The 20,527-nt window shown below is 38.1% G+C and overlaps 1 protein-coding gene across 1 annotated transcript in view; it reads left to right on the top strand.

The window, feature by feature from the left end:
* Nucleotides 1–20,527, top strand: part of luzp2 (leucine zipper protein 2) — a 183,525-nt gene that overhangs the window by 48,197 nt on the left and 114,801 nt on the right. The window lies entirely within an intron of this gene.

Here is a 20,527-nt window from a genome sequence, read left to right as displayed (position 1 = left end):
TAAAGATGGAGGCGCAACATGGCAGAATACATAGAACCGAGTCGCTCATGTAGTCTGAAGGATTCTAAATGGCAGATTCTACGCTTACGAGAATACTTTGATTAGTTGGTGGAAGTAATTACACATGAATGAGCCCATATTTGTGAAAGAACTAAAAGGTTTTTGCTAAGAATCAACTCCAATGGAGTTGAAACTACAATGGAGCTTTAAGCAAAGCCAAAAAGAACAGCTTCTCAAATTTAAGTGTGATAGGCAAATTTTACTATTTACTGACAATATGTAGATCCAAAAATAAATGTAAAAAAAACAAAACAGACAGATTAATAGATTCTGAATCTATCGTCTGTTCTTTTGGCTCTGACTTCCATAGTACTAACCAGTCGCATTTAGTTGTGTGTATTTCATTTTGAAGACATTGAATGGTTGATATCACCATAAAGCAACAATGACTCAAAGAGATGGAGAGGCAAAGACAATAACTCCCATTTCAGCAGGATGAATTATCATTTAAAGGTAGGAGTGGTTTGTGTTTGTGTGTGTAGGTCCAATAGTTTTATCTCATGAGTGGTTTTTGATGAAAGCAGACAGATACATAACTCAGCGCCTGTCTTCGTGAGCGCCCCATGATGCCACATCCCGGGGTGAAAGCCTCCGTTTTAAATCCGCTGTGCTAAACAAGCGTGCACCGTGCCTCTTTTCCTGATGTACTCATCTGTTCTCTGCCAATACTGTGGACATTCAGAAACTACTTGAAGGCCAGTGGCTCAAATGAAAGAAAGGGCAACGCACACAGGCTCAGAGCTGTGAAATCTATATACAGTCCATTCTAGATATGCTGCGGAATCTTCTTTACCACACTGCAGGTGATATTTTTATGGATTACTTGCTGCTTTTCAGAAATAGTGACAGTGTCATAGAGTTGCTGACCACTGAGGAATAAGGGTTAGGAATTGTAGCCATGATAGGGGCATGGCTTCAGACATGTTGGTCTATCGGTCGGTCCACCACTTTGGTCCAGACTAACCTATTTTAATAAAACTTGGGCAGATTGCCATTACATTTTGTAAAGACATTCACAGTCTCCAAAGGGTAAATCCTAAGCCACCAGCAGGTCAGGGTTAGGGTTAGGGTTCACTTTTCCTGGTAAATATCTCAACATCTACAAAATGGATGTGGACAAACTTTTGTACAGCCATTCATGGTTTTCAGACAATGTGTCGAAATTACTTTGCTGAATCCCTGACTTTCCCTCTAGCGCCGCCATGAGGTTCACATTCATGGTGTTGAGTTAATCCTCATGTTGTCCTGGGGTCAAATTTGACCTGTTTCCAAGGTTTTTTTTTACATCAGAAATATGGGAGGTGCAAAATGTCAAATAAGTCGACAAAACATTGGGGGAAAAGCATAAAAATATTGGAAAAAATTAGAAATAAATTACGAAAAAAAACACTGGAAGTAAGGTACTAGAAAAAACGGCTGAAATGTCAAAAAAGTGACAAAACGTCAATAAAAGGGACAAAGACATTGGAGGGAATTTTTTTTTAATGTTAAAAAAAGCCTAATAAAATGTAATACTTTTTTTTGAAGAAAAACAACAACAACAATATCAATAGATAGGGACAACAAAAGTGTTTTTTCATGTTGAGGGATAGACAACACAAGGGTTAAAAATCATAAAAATGAAAGGATTACCAGGGCATTTGGCACTATTCAGGCATTCTTCTTCCCCTTTAGAATTAATTCTTTTTCAGTGTGCAACTGAATAGAAATTCTCGAAAATTCTGATTACTCAAACACAAACTCCTCCGTGTCAAACAGCAGACTGTTAACCAGTGTTATTGAGCACCAGTAGTAGGGACACTGTCAGAATTTCTTGCAGAATTGTCTAGTTTATTACAAAACTTTGTAAAAATTATTTTCCATTTAATGCCATCACCAGATCAAAATCTTAAATTGTCCAATACTTTGCTTGATGACAAATGCCTGCATAACTAATAGTATTCTCATCAGCCTCATCTGTACTTTGAATTAGGTACTTATAAACAAAAGCATGCAAACACGCTAAACTAAAATAGTGAACATGGTAAACATACCTGCTACACATCAGCTGTTGTACCAGCATGTTATAACATTGTTAGCATGTTTACGATAGCATTTAGCGCAGCTTTGCAGATGCTCGTAGCTCGAGCTTAGTCTTGTTTCAGTGTTTTGTGTTCTAAGTGTTTTACAGATTTGAGATTATATTTGTAGATGTGATCACACACAGGTTGAATATTTGTACAATGTTTATGTTGTATCATAAAAGATACATGAGGTCTGGTGTTGGACAAATATTAGAAACACCTCTGTTTGTCTGATATCTGACACAATGGTCATCTCATTACACTCCCTTTCCATCTTCAGTCTGACATTGCCCCCCTTCTAACCAATGTCCGTCAGACTAGAAACCAACATATGTGCCTGAATCTCACATCATTTTAAGTCAACACTGCTGCGTAGCCTTGCCAACATACTGGTTTTGCCAGGGATGTGAGAGTAGAGTGGAGGAAAGTAAAGCCCTGTGGTGCTCATTGGATCAATTTCTTATTCAACAGAATAAGAAACAGAGTGTGGCATCATGGCGTGGCACAATGCCACACAAATCAGTCAACTCGGTGGAGTGGGTGGATTCAAAGGTCTGGACCCAGGCGATGCCTGTGTACACAACACAATGCAATATATCCGCACCACAAACTGAAGCTCCTAAAATGGCCAGATGAATGACCATCCCTTAAACAGTTCTCAAAACTATCTCACCCCAATGTTCATTTTTAGCTGTTAGCTATAACTTTCAATCTTAACCTTCCTCGGTAGATACAGTTTGCATTGAATAATATATTTCACATTTTCATTTTTCTGAGCATTTTAAGGACTTCACTCAAGTCAGTGTTGGCTTAAAAGTTGAGACTGAGGTCAACTTTCAATCTTTTTAAAACAACTCAAAAAACCTCTCTCTCCCACAGAACTGAACATTAACCCTAAGACAGGAGGAAGCATTGCAGGGTTGTTACATTACTTTTAGCTCGGTAGTAACATTAACAATTTTGTGGATGTCGGATATAAGCAGAGCACAACTCTAGAAAAAAGAGGAATTGAAGCATAAACCAAATTAGTGCTTTATGTTTACTGCAGTAGATTATTTGAGTTGGGCAACTTTCAAGTCTTGAAGGTTTTTTTTCTGACTATAGAAAAATGACTGACAGCAAAACATTTCTTCTAAGAGGAGGAAAATGAGCCCTGATATCTGACTGCTCTATGTAGAAGCAAGCAGGAATACAGAGGCGGGCACCATGTTGATACTCCCAATCTTAAAAAAAAAAATAAGCACACTGTATTATTCTTTAACTCTGTTCTGTAATAAGAGCGGTAATGAGACCAGAAAGAGACTTCCTGTGAGTGATTTCTTTTTTTTCTTGTCAGTATTATGCAGATTGCATATCGGATATGCAACCTAGCACAGTCGGGGTTTAAAGACACCTAGTAATCAACCAAAATAATAGCTGCAAGTCAGATTTCTGGCAATGCGCTCAATCATTTTTGAAAAACAGGCTAGCCTCCATAACCTTTGTAATCAGAACCTGTTCTGTTTGGGTTTCCTTTTCTGTCTCATTTTTTTTTCTTTATTGCCTCCCTTTCTATCTCATTCTCTTTTAAAGTTTTAAAATCCATTAATCAACCTACAGATTAATAGTTGAAAGTCATTTTCATATACAAAAGTCCTAGTCCTAGGTTTCTAAATGCGAATGGTGGCTATTCTTCTCATTATGTTTGGGTTTTGGACTGAAACAAGACATTTGGAGATTTTTGGAAATTGCGAGGGACATTTTATAGACCAAACGACTAAATGATTAATTAAAAAATGTAATTAATAAGCATGATTAATCTATAATTGCGATAATTTCTCTCATATCTTCAATAAAATGATGTAGAGTCTGCCACGCTTCTCTTTGACTGTTGACATTCAGGCAGAGTTCACAGGCTACTGCATTTACTGTTCCGCTCTGTCAATTTTACTGTCATGTTACTTATTTAAGAAATGGGACGCCACATATCTGAACCAGGCTAGAGCAGTACTGTACCTGGGATCTCTGATATCGTGCCCAGACAAGCTCCTCTGACTGTTTTCCTGTCACCTGTAATCGTCTTCATCCAGATGGATAAAAGCACACTCCCTCTGGCCACTTCTCGCCTTTGCTTCGCTTTGCTTTTACACCTGGCAAAAGTCTCTTTCTGTAAGCGAATCACTTATGATGTGTTAAGGTGGTGAAACTAGAGCAATGAATTCTTCAGTGGCTTCTGACAAGATGTGTCTACCTTTGTGTTATCTTACAATGAAAATGAAGAGGAGTCATTTTTGTATTTGATGTTTGCATGGGAACTTTTGCTTGCCACCGCTCTGTTGTTAGCAAGAGCTGTGTTTGAGAGAGTATAAATGTGTTTTGTACTGTGTATATTCTGTATCTTATTCAATGTAAACATACTGTCTTAAGTCTATTAGCTGAAAGCTATTGAATGCAGGTAACAATAGTTTCATTTTAGGGACTCCTAATTTCTTGATACGTAGGCCTGGCTTATTTCTATTAAAACGCTTTTGTTTTCTTAATGTAAAAAGATTTACTCAAGTGTTGTCTGAATCTTTTCTAATGGACAGCACATTCAGGGACTACATTTCTTTGACTGGATGCACACGGCTGACAGGCCTATAACTAGCACTAATCTAGATTTCTCTTGTTTTTTTCATTTCCATGGTAATTTACTGTACAGTTTGTCTACTGCAGTTTGGCAGGCAGTTTAAGGACAAAGGTTTATTGGCTTATTTAAATGAAGTCCTAAGTAGCTGGTAATGCCTAATCCTATCCATCAGCATAATAATAAGATGGCAGGTTAACTAGCCGGGGTGAAACATGTATAAATACAAACTGGATCGTTTTCTAACTTCTTACAAGATAAACATCTGCAAAGAAATGTGTTAATAGTCTTAGATCTCAGTTTATTTATGAACAATGTGTCTGTTTTAAGGCACAATTATTTTTATAATAGTTATTTATTAGCAGTAGTTTGTTAGTAAAAACTCAGGTAAAATATGAAAGTAATTCAGTGGAAACATCAGTCCATGTTTCTGCTTTTCCAGACAACCCTAAATTGTCCGTATTTATTTATTTAACAGTAATTTGAAAGTAGCTCTTGACCTTGGGAAAAGAAATGGAAGAAAATCAACTCCTACATATGGTACTCCAGACAAGTGATGACAACAAAGCCATCTCCATGGGAACTGACCCAAGCCTATGTCCCGATGAAAACCCCGTAATTGTTGATTGCCTGTATTAAATTAATTTGTGGATAAACATTCTGTATGTACTGTAGATGGATATAGCACCATTAGTTGTAGATTACTGGCTACATTCCGTTCATCACTCCCATTTAAGTGATCATAAAATTGTCGGCCCACTGTAGTTTAAATCACAACTACAAATACTGAAATACGTTATCAAATATTTCAAGTACCTTTGACTGACATCCTCTTTGTGTGTCTGTGTGTGTGTGTGTGTGTGTGCGTGTGTGTGTGTGTGTGTGTGTGTGTGTGTGTGTGTCTGCCTATCAGGGGGCAATAAGGCGGGTCACTTATTAATATTAATGGAAGATTAAAAATGACACACCTACTTAAACACGATGAGATTTACACAGATTTACAAAATGATTACAATTATTAATTAATGCTTGTTATAAGAATCGTATCGCATACTGTCTTCTTAGATCCCAATGATACCCTTTTAATGGAAATTCCAGAAACCGCTGTAGGTGTTTGAACTTCTTCACTGCATCTTCAGATCAGCTGCAGAGTAAGTGAGTTGAGTGAGTAAACTTCCCATCCAGAATCTTGTTGACGTTAGTGATATGAGGACAGATAAGGATATGTAACTAAAAGATTTAGAAGAAAAACAATACCGCTCAAATAGTTATCTGGAAATTAAAATACATCTATAGTCGGGGCCTCAACATCATCTCCCGACGCCTGTTTAACTCCCTGCGAAGTAATGCAGCTTCTTCATCAATGGGATCGCCGACAAAAGCAATTGCCATGTTCGGAACGTTTTATAGTTAACATGGTTAATAAAGCAACACGGTTCTTTATTCATGCAGATGACAACACTGCGCTAAAAGGCGCCTGATACGTGAATGAATGAATGAATGAATGAGGAAATGAAAGAGCGATGTGTCAGAGGGAGGAGACTGAGAGAAGAACACCTGCTCCCGAATTGGTTAGGTTCACAGACTCAGTTACCATAGTAACAGAGTCTGAGGTTAAGTTCCATCTCTTTCCGGCTGGAGTTCCCCCTCTCTCTCAGGTTTGATTAAGCTCCCTTTATGAAACAGATAACCCAGAGTTTCCCTCATCTCAGGGTTAACTAACTCAGACTAAACCTGCTTTCTGAAACGGACCCCAGCGCTCCTCTAAGTGTGGTTGGTCAGCAGCAACATGGCAGGGCTATCGGCTTGATTAATGCAACGTGGGCTCTCTCATTTCAACCTCTAACACAAAACGAGAGGCACTCAGTCAGGATTGACATTGTTTTTTTTTTCCTGTTTTAGTTGTCTGCTATTGCATTACAAGACTCAGATCAGTCCTTAATATGTAGAATGTATTATATAAATACTTTTGCTACATGGAAAGGGTGAACTTTGGCCAACAGTCGGTGTCTCGCAGCTGCAGCAACATTTTGGCCTGGAGATTCATTTTAAGTATTAAATGAAAACACATTTTACACATGCAATTTATAAAACCTAACAGACTCTGCAAAGCTTGCCTTGGGTTTATATGCGTATGCTTTTGTCAGCTCCCTTGAGGTTACAAACGTGCAAGACTGCATGGTCTGGACCTCATTGTAGTCCATTAATATGAATAATGAAAACGGCTCCATGCATGTTATTTATCATACACATTCCATTCAGCTGTGATTCAGCTGAGCAAACCTATTCTGCCTTCCCAGTATATATACAGTTTCAGCAGATGCTGTTGTGAATTCATCCACTCATAGGTGTTTGTCATTATAGGAGTTTCCTTTTTATTTTTTGACATGGCTGGCCTTTCATGTTTCCAGTGATTAAGACAAAAGGCAATATTGCACATTTACATTTATCCGGTGAATTTGCAGCATTGAAGGCTTGTTGCTGGAATTAGCTATGAAATCCATCCCCTGACATACTTAAACATGATTTCATGCAAAATTCACTGGAAATTAACAGCTGAATTTCTCCTATACCACCTGTGCCTCATTAAGATCGTTTTAATGGGTATTTGATTCTAAGCAATGAGACATGATCCCTTCTTGTGTCACACTTTGTAATACGATGCAATGCACATTTGTAAATGACAACAGATCACTCAATAAGGTAGATTGGATTGAAAGACAGAGACAGAATGAAATTGGTTGTGGGTGGGAGGTGAAATGAGGGTCAACAACCAAGGTTGCACATCTGAATTTTGTATCAACTGTATCCACCTCAGAACACATGTAGTGTAATAGTCAAACCAGCAGCCGTGCTGTCCTCTGCTCAGACTGTCTCAAGGGGCCCAATCCTTTGGTTAGTTTTTTTTTATCCGAGCAGGCTGCTACACTGTTGTAATGTCTAGTATTTAATTAATAAAATGGATATGAACACCTGTGCAAGCAAGCACCTATTAGTGTGTCTCTTTAAAATCGTCCGGTACAAAGTGTTGCAAATTACTTGTCATGTTCTACTGTACTCTGAATTAGCCACTGAAGTGTACAACTGTCCGAACAATATTGTCCTTGGCACACTAAAGGTATATATAAAAGAAAAAAGAAAAACTCATTTGTTTTAATTTTGTCAGCTTTGCAACTCATTCATTTTTCACATCTGCACTCTTAGTTTTGAGCTGACTTGTGTTTATAAATAAAGTCATGCAAATTACATGCTGAACAACAAAATGTACTTACTTTAGCAATGCAGACCACAAAACCTTTCATCAGGGGAAGACTGTCCATCAGCGTGTACAAGATCTATTTTAAAAGAGAAAAAAACATGTTGACTCTGAAAATTATACCACTTTGTGCCATGTGGTGCCATGCATTTTGAAACAACTTTGGCAAACCATTTGATGCAGCAATCATAAAGAATGTACAGTGCTTAGTGTGTGACTGTGTTTAATACAAGATGGCGGAATACTGGTATTATCCATTGCGACTTGAGCATTGACATCTAAACGAACCTTTCTGTTGACCCTCTCATGAAACTCAGTACTATTTTAAATCCAGAGACATTTAAAGTATATGGGAACAACCATCACTAACAGCCAGAAACCAGATGAGAGCATTTTTCTTGCAATGACCACAGACGTTGTATGACACCTTGATCAATTTCTCACCAATTTACAGAACCGATTATCAAAGCATCCTGGCTAGAAGAGTTCTTTGTGTCCAACAGTGCCGGGCAGGTCACTGCGTTTCATCCCATCAAGAAGATGCGATCAAACATGAATCCCATCTTCAACATGCTCAATTAGCCCAGGGTCTAATGATAAGGTTCATCAAGCTACTATTAGGGATAGGCAATTCAAAGCAAAAATACTAAGCAATATTTACTGGTAACTAAATGAGTTTTGTTTATAGAATACAGTCACAAAACTTGACAGATGTGTTGACATCAAAATAAAGGCCTGAATTATAAATGGGTGTGGTCTGAGCAAGGGCACCGGAAGAAGGGAGATAGGAATCAGGGAAGGATCTCCCCTACTTTATGCCCATTTAGTGTAGCAGCTGGTGTGATCCCATCGCAAGATGGTTTCTAGTTGTTTATAACATTAAATATTCATTCAGACTTAATGAGCAACAATCAAACTTAAAGTCTGGGGAAGAACATCCTCAGTTTGATATTTAATGAGCGGCTATTTGGCTTCCTTAAAAACTATATGTATCATTTTTATTATATTGACAGTGGCTGGACATAAAAGGGGGAGAGAGATGGGGGATGACACGCAGAAAAGGACCACAGGTTGGATTAGAACCCGGGCCGCTGCAGGACTCAGTCAACATGGGGCAAACGTTCTTACTGGCTGAGCTAGATGCCAACCCCCTTAAAAACTATATAGACCCGGTGTTTGTTACATTAAATACAAATGAGTACCACACAGTGAGGTATACATAAATACAATTTAGGGAAAAGCGAGCCCTAGCATTGTACTCTGTAGCAGAAGTTACGCTGAGATGATGTTTTCAAATCCTATCGAGAGGACAAAAAGTTGGATGAGTGCATTCATACTTGGTTGTAAAAGTAAACTCTTGAGTTTCACATCACTAGCTAATGTTGAACTGAGTGTGGACTCTCTCATGTGTGCAAACTCGACAGTTTTCTTCTGATCTGTGACATCACATCCTTCCTGTGAGTCTTCCCCTTATACTACATCAGCCTTTAACGTGCAAAGAGGAGGGGCAGTGTGTAGGAGCACACATTCTGCGATAAAGTGCTAGATTACCACAAGACTTCAACATCTGATGGCTTAATATGGACTTAGGCACCTACCACTAATAACTTTCTTTTTCTTGGTAAACACTGACTACCGCCAGTGGAACCTGGCAATGTAATCTTAAATAAGGATTAATCATAGATGTTGTTTTGTTCTGTCTTTCTACTTGCCACTCTCCGTTGAGACTCCTTTACAAATTGCAGCGCTGGTGAGCTGGCAACATACTGCTCTCGCTCTTTAGAGACAAGTTGACAGGCTTAAAGATTACATTAGATAATACTTTAGTCTTTATTACAGTCTCATAGTCCTGATTTAGAAAATGTTCATTATTCATGCCTACAGAAGGCACAGCTTGATATTGCCTATACAGTTTTCTGTATAAACTGTCATCAACATGTCATTATGGGAGTTATCAGTGTTTGCTGTCGAATTTACATCTTTTTTGAACTTTGTCTTTGAGCTAAGGAGCATGTAAAGTAAAGAAAAAACTTTTTATCATCAGAGTTGGTTGCTGTGTGTGTGTGTGTGTGTGTGTGTGTGTGTGTACTTTACATACAAGCTAAATTAAATGTAATGTGTTGGGCATTGGAATTTGTTTATGCTGCATTATTTTTTTGACAAGCTGAAATCAGATGTGAAATTAGATTTTACTTTAGTATCAGAATATCTTTCTGAAATTTGTATTGCATCCCAACACCGGCACTTTTTTACATACAAAACAAAACAAAAGATTTAATCCAACAGCAAAACACACTTTTCGAATAAGTCTCTGCAGTGCAATCGATGAAATCGCTCTTTTACAGATACACTGAGACCTCCTGTGAACCCGAACTCTGATTTAACAGTTTGACAGACTGATGAACAAAAGAATTCCTCTGAATCTTTCCCTCTAATCTCTTTGATTGCAAAAGCAGATATTTTTCAAATGAAATATGAGATGGTTTGATGCTATATTGGAGACAACTTTCTTTGCTTGAAAACTTGACTAAAGCAGATGAAGCACTGTCTTTAAGCAGACATGTAACCGTCTAGCCCAGCCTGATCTCAAAGAATTCTGTGAAATGATCACCAACTGTTAACACCGCATTACTTGGTGGTGGCACGGAACGTGTGAAAAGTCTGTGTGGCTAACACTGAAAACAATGCTAATTTACAGTCAATGAGAAGATGACATAGCACTAGGAGCAACAATGGATGAGAGTAGTATGAAAGCTTGAAAATCTGCGGAAGGAGGTTGGTTGGGGGAGGTGTCGGGTCAAACACAGGACTTTCACCCAGGAGACCGGGGATCGTGTCCCGTGTGTATTGTGTCTTAAAGTTGCTCTTCTTTCCCTAAACCCATCCGTACCGTTCTACCCGCATGTCACAGAACCGGAAGCCCACCCACGACCTTTTCCTTTACTTAAGGGGCCGTGTTTATTTCATGGAATTCTCCCGTGGGCCCATCACAGAATTTTTTGCATTTCCATGACACTGCCACAGATTTTGAGTTAAGGGGCCGTGGTCATTTCACGGAATTCTGTGAGAGCAGGTTAGTCCAGCCGATGTAGCTTTAAGATGAACAGAGAGACAACCATGCCATGCACTGATTCTATATATTCTATTCAATACTGCATAACTATATATTATACATTGGAAAATAAAATGACCTAAGAAAGTAAATGCCTTGATGTGCCTTGATACAGATACCTTGCAGCCTCCACATAGAAGCCTGAACATTTACTAGAGGAAACTTGTTTCATCTGTGTTTTATGGACATTCTTTTTGATTAGTAATAAGGGAATTATTTTTCACATCACTCTTCTGTGTACAGAATCTGTACAAAACTGATGAATGTGTCACAGACCCCTGTGTTGTATCATCTAACAACTTCAATAGAAATATATATCAGTAGGATATCAGTTTAATTGCCTGCATAGTGTCAAAGTTTGAAGACGAGGTGAGCTCACACAACCCAGGGGACTTCCTGAGTTGGTAACAATGGAAGTTGAAAACATCTAATTAACTTTACCCATCCATACTCCATTTTTAAAAACTTAACTACACACCAGCAGAGTTAAAATTTTATAACATTTCTAGTTGGCTAACTTGAAATTCAAAGGCCTAAAAAGTTTATTATGTGACATGTAAAACCAGCATAAGTTGAATATTGACTTGCGTTACCATAATTTATCTTTTTTTTTTAATGTTGCACATTTAACCATTATTGCCCTGCTGCTCTTGGTAAATAGTTATTGTGTGTCTGTACTGTATTGTTCCTAACAAGTTACAGAATCTTTTTAATTGTGTCCCTCAAGTAGCAACTTTTACATGTGTATACATAAAGCATGGCATGGTATCAATACTCATACATAGAAATTGATACATGCAGTACTTGAGTCACAATATGTTGTTTATAATCGTTCTCCTTAAGATTTCACAGTCACTGAGAAAACAAAATCAATAGTCTATGCTGACAGCAGTATTATCAACTGTCATTGGCAATCTTTCCACAATTAAGCTGAGTGATTTTGAATGATCAGTCTTAAGGTTTTCAGTCTGACACGGCATCACCGTTCACAGCCAAGCATGTAGGCTCACAATGGAGAGAGTGAGTAGGGAAATGCTCCTTGACAACTCTTACAAACTGGTCATCTGTTCCAAAAAACAGACATTAATGAAGATAACAAGCTTAACGAATGAAAGTGTGTGTCTTCTGTTTGCATTTTCACTCTACTTTCTATGACGGATGTTAACTTACATTTCTTAACAACATAAAAAAACTCTGTTTTATGAAGTAAATGTATAAGTGCCATCAGCTAAATCACAAAACACCCAAGGTGAGCATGTAATAGAGGATGTTCATGTAGCAAAGCACTATATTCATTCAATTTTATTTATAGAATCAAATCATAACAAGAGTCATCTCAAGACACTTTAAAGATAGAGTAGGTCTTGGAAGGGTGTTATAATCTTATTATTATTATTATTATTATTATTATTATTATTATTATTATTATTATTATTATTATTATTATTATTATTAAATATTATTATCAATTCAATATTTGCCTTACTTAAAAAAAGCACCTCCATCTGAGGCTGGGCAATATGGAGAAAATCAAATATAACGATATTTTTGACTAAATATCTCGATATCGACACTGCAATGATTTGCTAGTGTTTACTATTGGTGCTTTCACAAAAAAAGGTACACAATGAGATTTTTGATAAATAATCAACACTGGACATATATTCATCAACATGGATATAGTGACTAAGTGGGAAAAGGTAAATAATAGAACAGCTAGAACAGTCTGGTAAGTTCAGAAAATGACATCACTTTACTGTATGCCATATTACAATATTACGATATCCAAAATCTAAGACGATATATATTCTCATATCACAACATCGATATATGATTGAAATATTGCCCAGCTCTCCCTACACCTACACAACACACCTGACATTTGCCATATATTTCCTTTTTGTGCAGCTTTAATGCGGCAGCTGACGTACAGTTTGTGCAATTATTTGCACACATTTATAGATGGATTATTTATTTCTCACTGCAAACTCAGAGAACAAATATTTAACTGTGTTTTAAAGTCAAAATTAAATTGATATCAGTATATTGACTACTTCAACAGGGTTACTTTTATGAATGCAAAGTGAATAAAAAAAATCTTGAGTCGGGAAGTGGCGCTTACTGATGAGAGATTTGTTGTTTCTTGATTATGAAAAGCTGATCGGAATGACACATTTATGCTTAATTACTCAACAGGTCAACAACAACAAACCAATCTGCTGGAATACGTGAGATTATTTTGACTTGCCAGAGGGGAATAGGCCACTCTGTGTTTTTTTGTATTGTTCCATCACAGTTTTCTGCGTCAGCCAGCCACCCCTTATTCTTCAAACCTATTTCTCAGGATTTAGTTATCAGCACATAATGCTTCATTTGCACATCAGACCACTTTGAAGCTCCTTCCAATGCTATTTTGAATCTTTAATTGAAGACCAACCAGCAGAAGAAAAAAGGGGAAAAGGGCTGGTGGACTGAAGCTAACTCTTTGTGGCTTGTCTTTAATCTTAAAGGTCATGAATGAACTGAGGAGCCAGAGAAACAAGAATGAGAGATTCTCCTGACTTTGACACTCATATAAAGAGACATAAGAGCCACGAGGGAGGGATGGTGGGTGGGTGGGTGGGTTGAGCCTAAGCCAGCAATCCCTTTGCTTCCTTCGTGATGAAGTGAAGACACTGTGAGGAGCTTACAGTGTGAGCTATGTTGAGAGAAGAATGCAAAATCCAGAGCGACAAACAAAGCATTCTGACCCCAACACAGTGTGAGCTTTAGCCATTATCTGTCTCACTTCATCAGAGGCATCAGCTTAGCATCATGTGGTCTTGAGTCTCCCAGCAGAATTCACCCAAAGTGTAATGGTCTTTGCGGAGTAGCATTGGCAAAATTGCATCAGTGTTCTCACTGGCTCAGCCAATATCTGAAGTGGAAAACCGAGCCTCTGCCCCTACTTTTAGCAGCGCAAGCTGCTCTCTGGGGAACGTTATACTATCTGTGTACAGAGTGCCTAATATTGCACATGACATATTCAAATAGCATCCCTGTATTATGCAAATTTCATCCAGCAGCAGACGATAAGATGACTTAGCATCAACAGGCAAGAGTCCTTGGGATTTGGGTTTGGATTTTAGTTGGCAATACTTGGTTCACACGTGTAATATATTGCAGTTAAAATCATTAAGACTTTAGTTTTAGTAACATGATTCCACATAATGAGAATGCAATACAGGTTTGATGGTTTTACAGTCAATGTGTGTCTATGAATGTGTACATTAATAATGTATTATTATTTAGGGCTGCAGTGTCAGATTATTTTCATTACTGAGTAATCTGTCAATTTTTTTTTTGATTCATCATTTGGAAAAAATGTCACCCATGCCACCTTTCTGGAGCTCAAAATGACATCAAAGCACTTGTTTTGTCTGACCAACACTTCATACCCCAAAATATATAAACTGAGAAACGTAGCCACTCCTTATATTTATGAAGCTTATTTCCTGATAAATTACTTAAACAAGTACTTATCTATCTTTTATTTGTACATCAGCTAATTAATTGTTCAGCACAATAGGCATATTGTTAACTTGATTGTTGTAGTTCATTTTGTTGTTGCTATTCTTAGATAGTATTTACTTTGTTCATACAGGAAATTGTCATGTAATCATAACTGGGGTTATGATTAACATATAAATGAGACATTTGTAAAAAAAGACACGTAGGTCTTAGATAAGTGATTGTCTCACTGCTATCCATAAAACGTGACTCATTTCGACAAAGCCTGGACAATGATCTATTTTTGGCCCCGCTTAAATTGAGAAATGCAGATGAGACATCATTAAAGACTTGTCTATGATTAAATTGTCTCTCGTGCCCAGCAATTTTTCTTCCATTTGTCCAATTTAAGAGGAAAAATGGGGCTCATCAGGCATACATCACATTTATTACTATTCAGAAGCACATTGTACAGGTCTCCAAAGTAAGATGACAGTTTAAATCAATTCCATGTTGGTAAAAGTCATTGTCGCTGATTCACAGTGATTCTGTGTCGCACAACCATTGTTTCTGCTGTCATGTCTTATACATGGCATTTAATGAACTGCATTGGTGTCTTTTATGTTAAAACAAGGTTATGGCTTAATTGGCTTGATGTTTAACAACATCTGCCACAGAATTTTCTACTGGAGAAATAGTTCCAGACTAAAATGTTGACTACATGGCTACAGTAGATACCAAGCAAATATACTGTATGTGTTTGTTGGTGAACTGACCCTTCATTGGCAGTGGACAAAAACCTTCAAATTAAAACCTGAAAGTAAAAAAAAATAATACTTCCCAATGCGTAATGTATAAACAGGCACCATGTATTATTTATTATAACATTAAGGTTAGCAAGACTTGTAAAGAACGTAAAGCATTTTCTCAAAATGACGCATTTAAGTTGTTTCGATCATTTAAAACGGACAAAGCCAGCACTTCCTTAAGGTTTCTGCTTCTCGTGGAACGTGTTGTTCATGTTCATGCCAAAAATCTAATGTAATTCACACATTACCATTCATGAATGTTAAACCGTATTGAAATCAAATAGAGCTCTCACGTAGCTCCTGCATATGTAAGCCTCACGTCAGCTGTCATAACATGATGATGCAGATGCTTCAATGTCAAAATAAATGTTCTCTTATTAGATTGCTTCCTTACAAATAAGAAGAACATCTCTTGGGATTCGTCCTGAAAACAAGTGTTATGAATTTGTTTATTAGACAGTGTCTGCCGTTTGTTAGATGCACTACGACCCCCTTTTATATCCCACAGCCTCTCTGGAGCTTCTCATTTTATTCTCTGAACATGCTCACACTCCAAGTGCAAAGCATTAGCTACTGCCAGTCCATGCTCAGTTAATTAATGTCACCGAAGAGGATGGATAAGCTTTGAGCAAGTCAGTGACACCACTGTGTTGAAACTGGCTTGACTTGGTGTTACTTTTGGTGTTGACTGTGTTGTTGAACAAAATACTTTTGAAAGAGCTTTGCTTGCAATTGCCTCAAGTTTGTTCAGCTTTCATCTGTGTGCTTGCTTAGGATGATGATCGGGAGGTTGCAATCCAATGGAGTGAACTAAAAGAGAAAGGCAAGAAAATTACACAATGTGAAAGGGCAGCAAGGTTACGTTAGGTAAACCATGAAACAAAGGTTGACAGCCATTTGTAATCAGAAAATTAGAAATCAAGTCATCATGCTCTTAGTATATCTATATCTACGACGTTCCACTTCCGGGAGTGCGACGTTGCCGCCAGAACCTCCGCCAAATGTCCTTCCTTTTTGGTCCAGATGTCCATTACCTTCTGCTTTCTTTGTGTTGGAATTTTAATTTTGGACGATTTATGAAGACTATGGTTAAAGGTCCCATACTGTATTTAAAGTCTGTTCTATATAGACCTTAGTGGTCCCCTTATACTGTTTTGGGGCTGGGAGTGTGGCCTTGACCAAATGCCACTTTGCTCGTCTGAAAGATATGATGTCTCTCTCTCATGGGTGGGCCAAATTCTGCAGGCAAAGCAGAGAAAGGGGAGGTAACCTGCAAGATATTGCAGATTGGTCCATGTGAGCTTTCATTTCCTCAAAGGCAGAGCAGGATGCCCAGGCCTCGGTTTGCACCTATCACCATTTATAACCACTGGGGGACCATAGGCAGACTGGGGGAATGCATTTTAATGTTATAAAACCTCATAAAGTGACATTTTCATGCCATGGGACCTTTACCTGCTCCTCAGATCTCTGCAGGGTAAATCTAGACAGCTAGCTAGACTATCTGTCCAGTCTGAGTTTTCTGTTGTACAGCTAAGACAACTGACAACTGAACATAAACATCTTCCACTAAAACAAGTGCTTTCCCGAGGCTATTTTGCACAGGCACCAAGGCTCTGTCCGTGGCAATGTTGATGATGTTTAAACAGGACATTGTGATTGAATTTATCTTTTCTCCCCCTCTTCCACAAGATATTGAAGGTGTGCATGAGCCTCAACAGTCAAGGTTTTAGAACCTTCTAATTCTTATATTTCTGGTACATTCATTCATTGGGGTGGCTGCGGCTCAGTGGTAGAGCGGTCGCCTGTCAATCAGAAAGTTGGTGTTTCGATGTTGAAGTGTCCTGAACACTGAACCCCGAGTTGCCCCAGATGTTGCACGATCGGAGTTTAAATGTGTGTGAGTGTTTATCTGATGAGCAGATGGCACCTTGTACGGCAGCCACAGCCTCAGTGTATGAATGTGTGTGAATGATGAATGGTTCATGCATTGTATGTAAAAGCACTTTGAGTAGTCGTTAAGACTAGAAAAGTGCTATAAAAGAACAGTCATTTACATTAATTTACATTTACATTTATATGGCACTGAATGCCATTTTGCTTCTTCTTTGGTCTTCTTTAATATGTTAAGCTTTAGAGAGATGTTACAACTTTTGATGCATCCTCTGTATCCTCCTCTGTATCCTGTCATTTCTAAAGCTCCACATCCATAGGTTAGTCCCTAAGACCCTGCTCTGGGGGGGCATTGCTGACATCGATTGTTTGAAGAGCTATAGGATAAAAGATCCACGTAATAAGTGTGAAAGAACCTTTAGTGTGTGTATATACCGGCTAATCAGCCTCAGTGCACCTTACTTCAAGAGCCTACATTAGTAAGTGGTGAGCATTTAAAGGGCACAGAGATGTGTTCATCCTCTCCATTGAGTGAACGGACACGTCCTTTCCGTTTTCATGCAGTGTGCACTGAGGAAACTATTAGGAGAAATTAAGCCCAAGCCGACACCTATCACCTATCCAATTTCTTACTTGATTGAACACGAACCAGAAGAGAAACTGCAGTCTAGTTTATTTGTTGTAAAAGTTTAGTTTCATGCACTTCATTTAATAACCGGGGTCCGTTTCAAAAAGCAGGTTTAGTGAAAACTCTGAGTTAGTCAACCCTGAGTTGAAGGAAACTCTGGGTTTTCTGTTTCTGAAAGGGAGGTTAATTAAACCTGAGAGAGAGTGGGAAATCCAGCCCCTTTCAGAAAGAGATGTAACTTAACCTCAGTTAGTCACTATGGTAACCGAGACTGTGAACCTAACCTGTTCGGGAGCAGGTGTTCTTCTCTCAGTCTCCGGCCTCTAACACATCGCTCTTTCATTTTCTCATTCATTCATTCATATAGCAGGCGCATTTTAGCGCAGTGTTGTCATCTGCATGAATAAAGAACCGTGTTGGTTTATTAACCATGTTAACTATAAAACGTCCGAACATGGCATTTGCTTTTGTCGAAGATCCCATTGATGAAGAAGCTGCATTACTTCGCAGGGAGTTAAACAGGCGTCGTGAGGTGATATTGAGGCCCAGACTATAGATGTATTTTAATTTCCAGGTGACTGCCTATTTGAGCGGTATCGTTTTTCTTCCCAGTCTATTAGTTACATAACCTTATCTGTCCTTATATCACTAACGCCACCCATCGTGGACATGCTCTACATCCCAGCACATTCCTTGAGTCGTGTTATGATTTTTTTGCAAACCAGTTTTCTTTACAACATTGTTGATGCGGAGCATATTGGTAAAGCCACTGTAGCGAAGCGTCTTCAGAAGAGTGGGACTCGGTCTGAAACGTGTTTTAAATGTTTGTGTAGAGTTCCCTTGGACAAAAACCAGTTCGAGACATTAAAAATAAATAAATGATTTAAAATCATAATTCTGTTAATGATGGTGCTCCAACCTCAGAATGGGATTAGTAGTAGTTTACGTTTTCGTCCGCAAGATTGCACCTAAATGAAATGATAGGTGTCTTACCATTCTAATTTTCACCAGCAATATTATAGGTTACCCGCTGTGTTCCTTTTTTAACTAAATATGTGTTCAACCTTGCTGTATGTGAGTATATCCGCCGACCAGTTTGTTGGTGGTTGTTATCATGGTAAATCATAGTATCATGGCTCCATTCACACTGCCTTTTTATAGTGGTGGTACACACACTTAACTCAGAGTCAACCTACTTAGAGTTGATTGAACCAGCTTAAATTAGCTGTTCTGGAACCGAAAACTCAGAGTTTCCCATCTCAGGGTAAATCAACTCAGAGATCAGGGTTAGACTCAGAGTTTGTTAAATCTCCTTCCTGAAACGGACCAATGGACATTTTAATTAACAGTAAATAGTTCATAAATAGTAATTATGTGAGTTTAGACGTACAACCTCTCCTTTTAAAGGACATTTGCATGTAGCCGTGTAAAACTCATTTAGAAGGCTGACTTGCAAAAAAGGTCTAATGGGGAGATTCATGCCCTCAGACCCCTCCAGCATTTCTTGATGAATGCACTTTTAAGGACCTTTTTTATGGCTTTCTTGCTCTTTTATACAGTTCACAGTGAAGAGAGACAAAACGATTGGAGAGAAAGAGCTGGAAATGCAGCATAGGTCTCAGAAAGGATTTAAATCCAAGATGTTATTCCATGTTCAGTCCATGGCCGGCACTTTGGTCTACTGATCTGCCGAGGCAGTCAAGAACTTAACTTCACCCCTGCCCCTTTAAAGGTTAGTGCTTAATGCTAAAGTGCAATATTTGTGCAGATAGTTGAATAATGCATAAATCATTTAGAATATTATCATTTTATTATTCTATGAACATTTATCATCATGGAACCATCAAAGCAGCTATGCCTTTAGGTCTCTTCCAAGTGGGCCTGCTCGATTCTGGGAAAAATATGAATCATAATATTTTTGCTTAGAATTGATATGACGATTCTCTGCCACGATTTATTGGACCATAATAAAACAAAACAAATCAGCAGTACCAAACATAGATTTTTTTTGACACCTATAGAACATTGTACAGCCCGTAAACATAGAGGCTTCAATGAAGAGAAGGGAAAGCATTTCAGAGCTTGGGAGCGCTTTAAAACCTATTTTATACAGTCTGTGTTTAAAACTCACAGAAGAAAGTAGTAGCGTTTGTGATGCAATAAGCTCGTAAAATTAAATGAGAATCATTTTTTTTAAATCAAAGTCATTTAAAAATTAAATCATGAACAGGTTGAATCAAGATCACGATTTTAAAACGATTAATCGTGCAGGCCTACTTCAAAGCTTTTAACATAACCTAATAAAACATAAAACATGAAGCTTGGTGTTGTAATTCATTTTCTCAGGATCACTGCAGGATTTACAGTAGTGAATACTGAAGAGCAGAGGTCAGCTGTGTCAAACTACATTTACTAAAGCATATACCGTTTTAAAGCACGGATCCATTCTTTGCTGCTTCATAGTACTTTCCAATGCCACATCTCAAAGGGAAATATTATACCTTTTAGAAATGTTCACTAGATTTAACTTAAATCTATAAAGATGTTTTGTGAGTAAACACTTCAACACCTTAAGTAATCATATACGATGGGTGGGTTTACGCTGGTAAATC

Source organism: Etheostoma spectabile, chromosome 1 (genome assembly GCF_008692095.1).
Source record: "Etheostoma spectabile isolate EspeVRDwgs_2016 chromosome 1, UIUC_Espe_1.0, whole genome shotgun sequence".
Lineage (NCBI taxonomy): Eukaryota > Metazoa > Chordata > Actinopteri > Perciformes > Percidae > Etheostoma > Etheostoma spectabile.
This window is presented reverse-complemented; position numbering and strand designations above follow the sequence as displayed.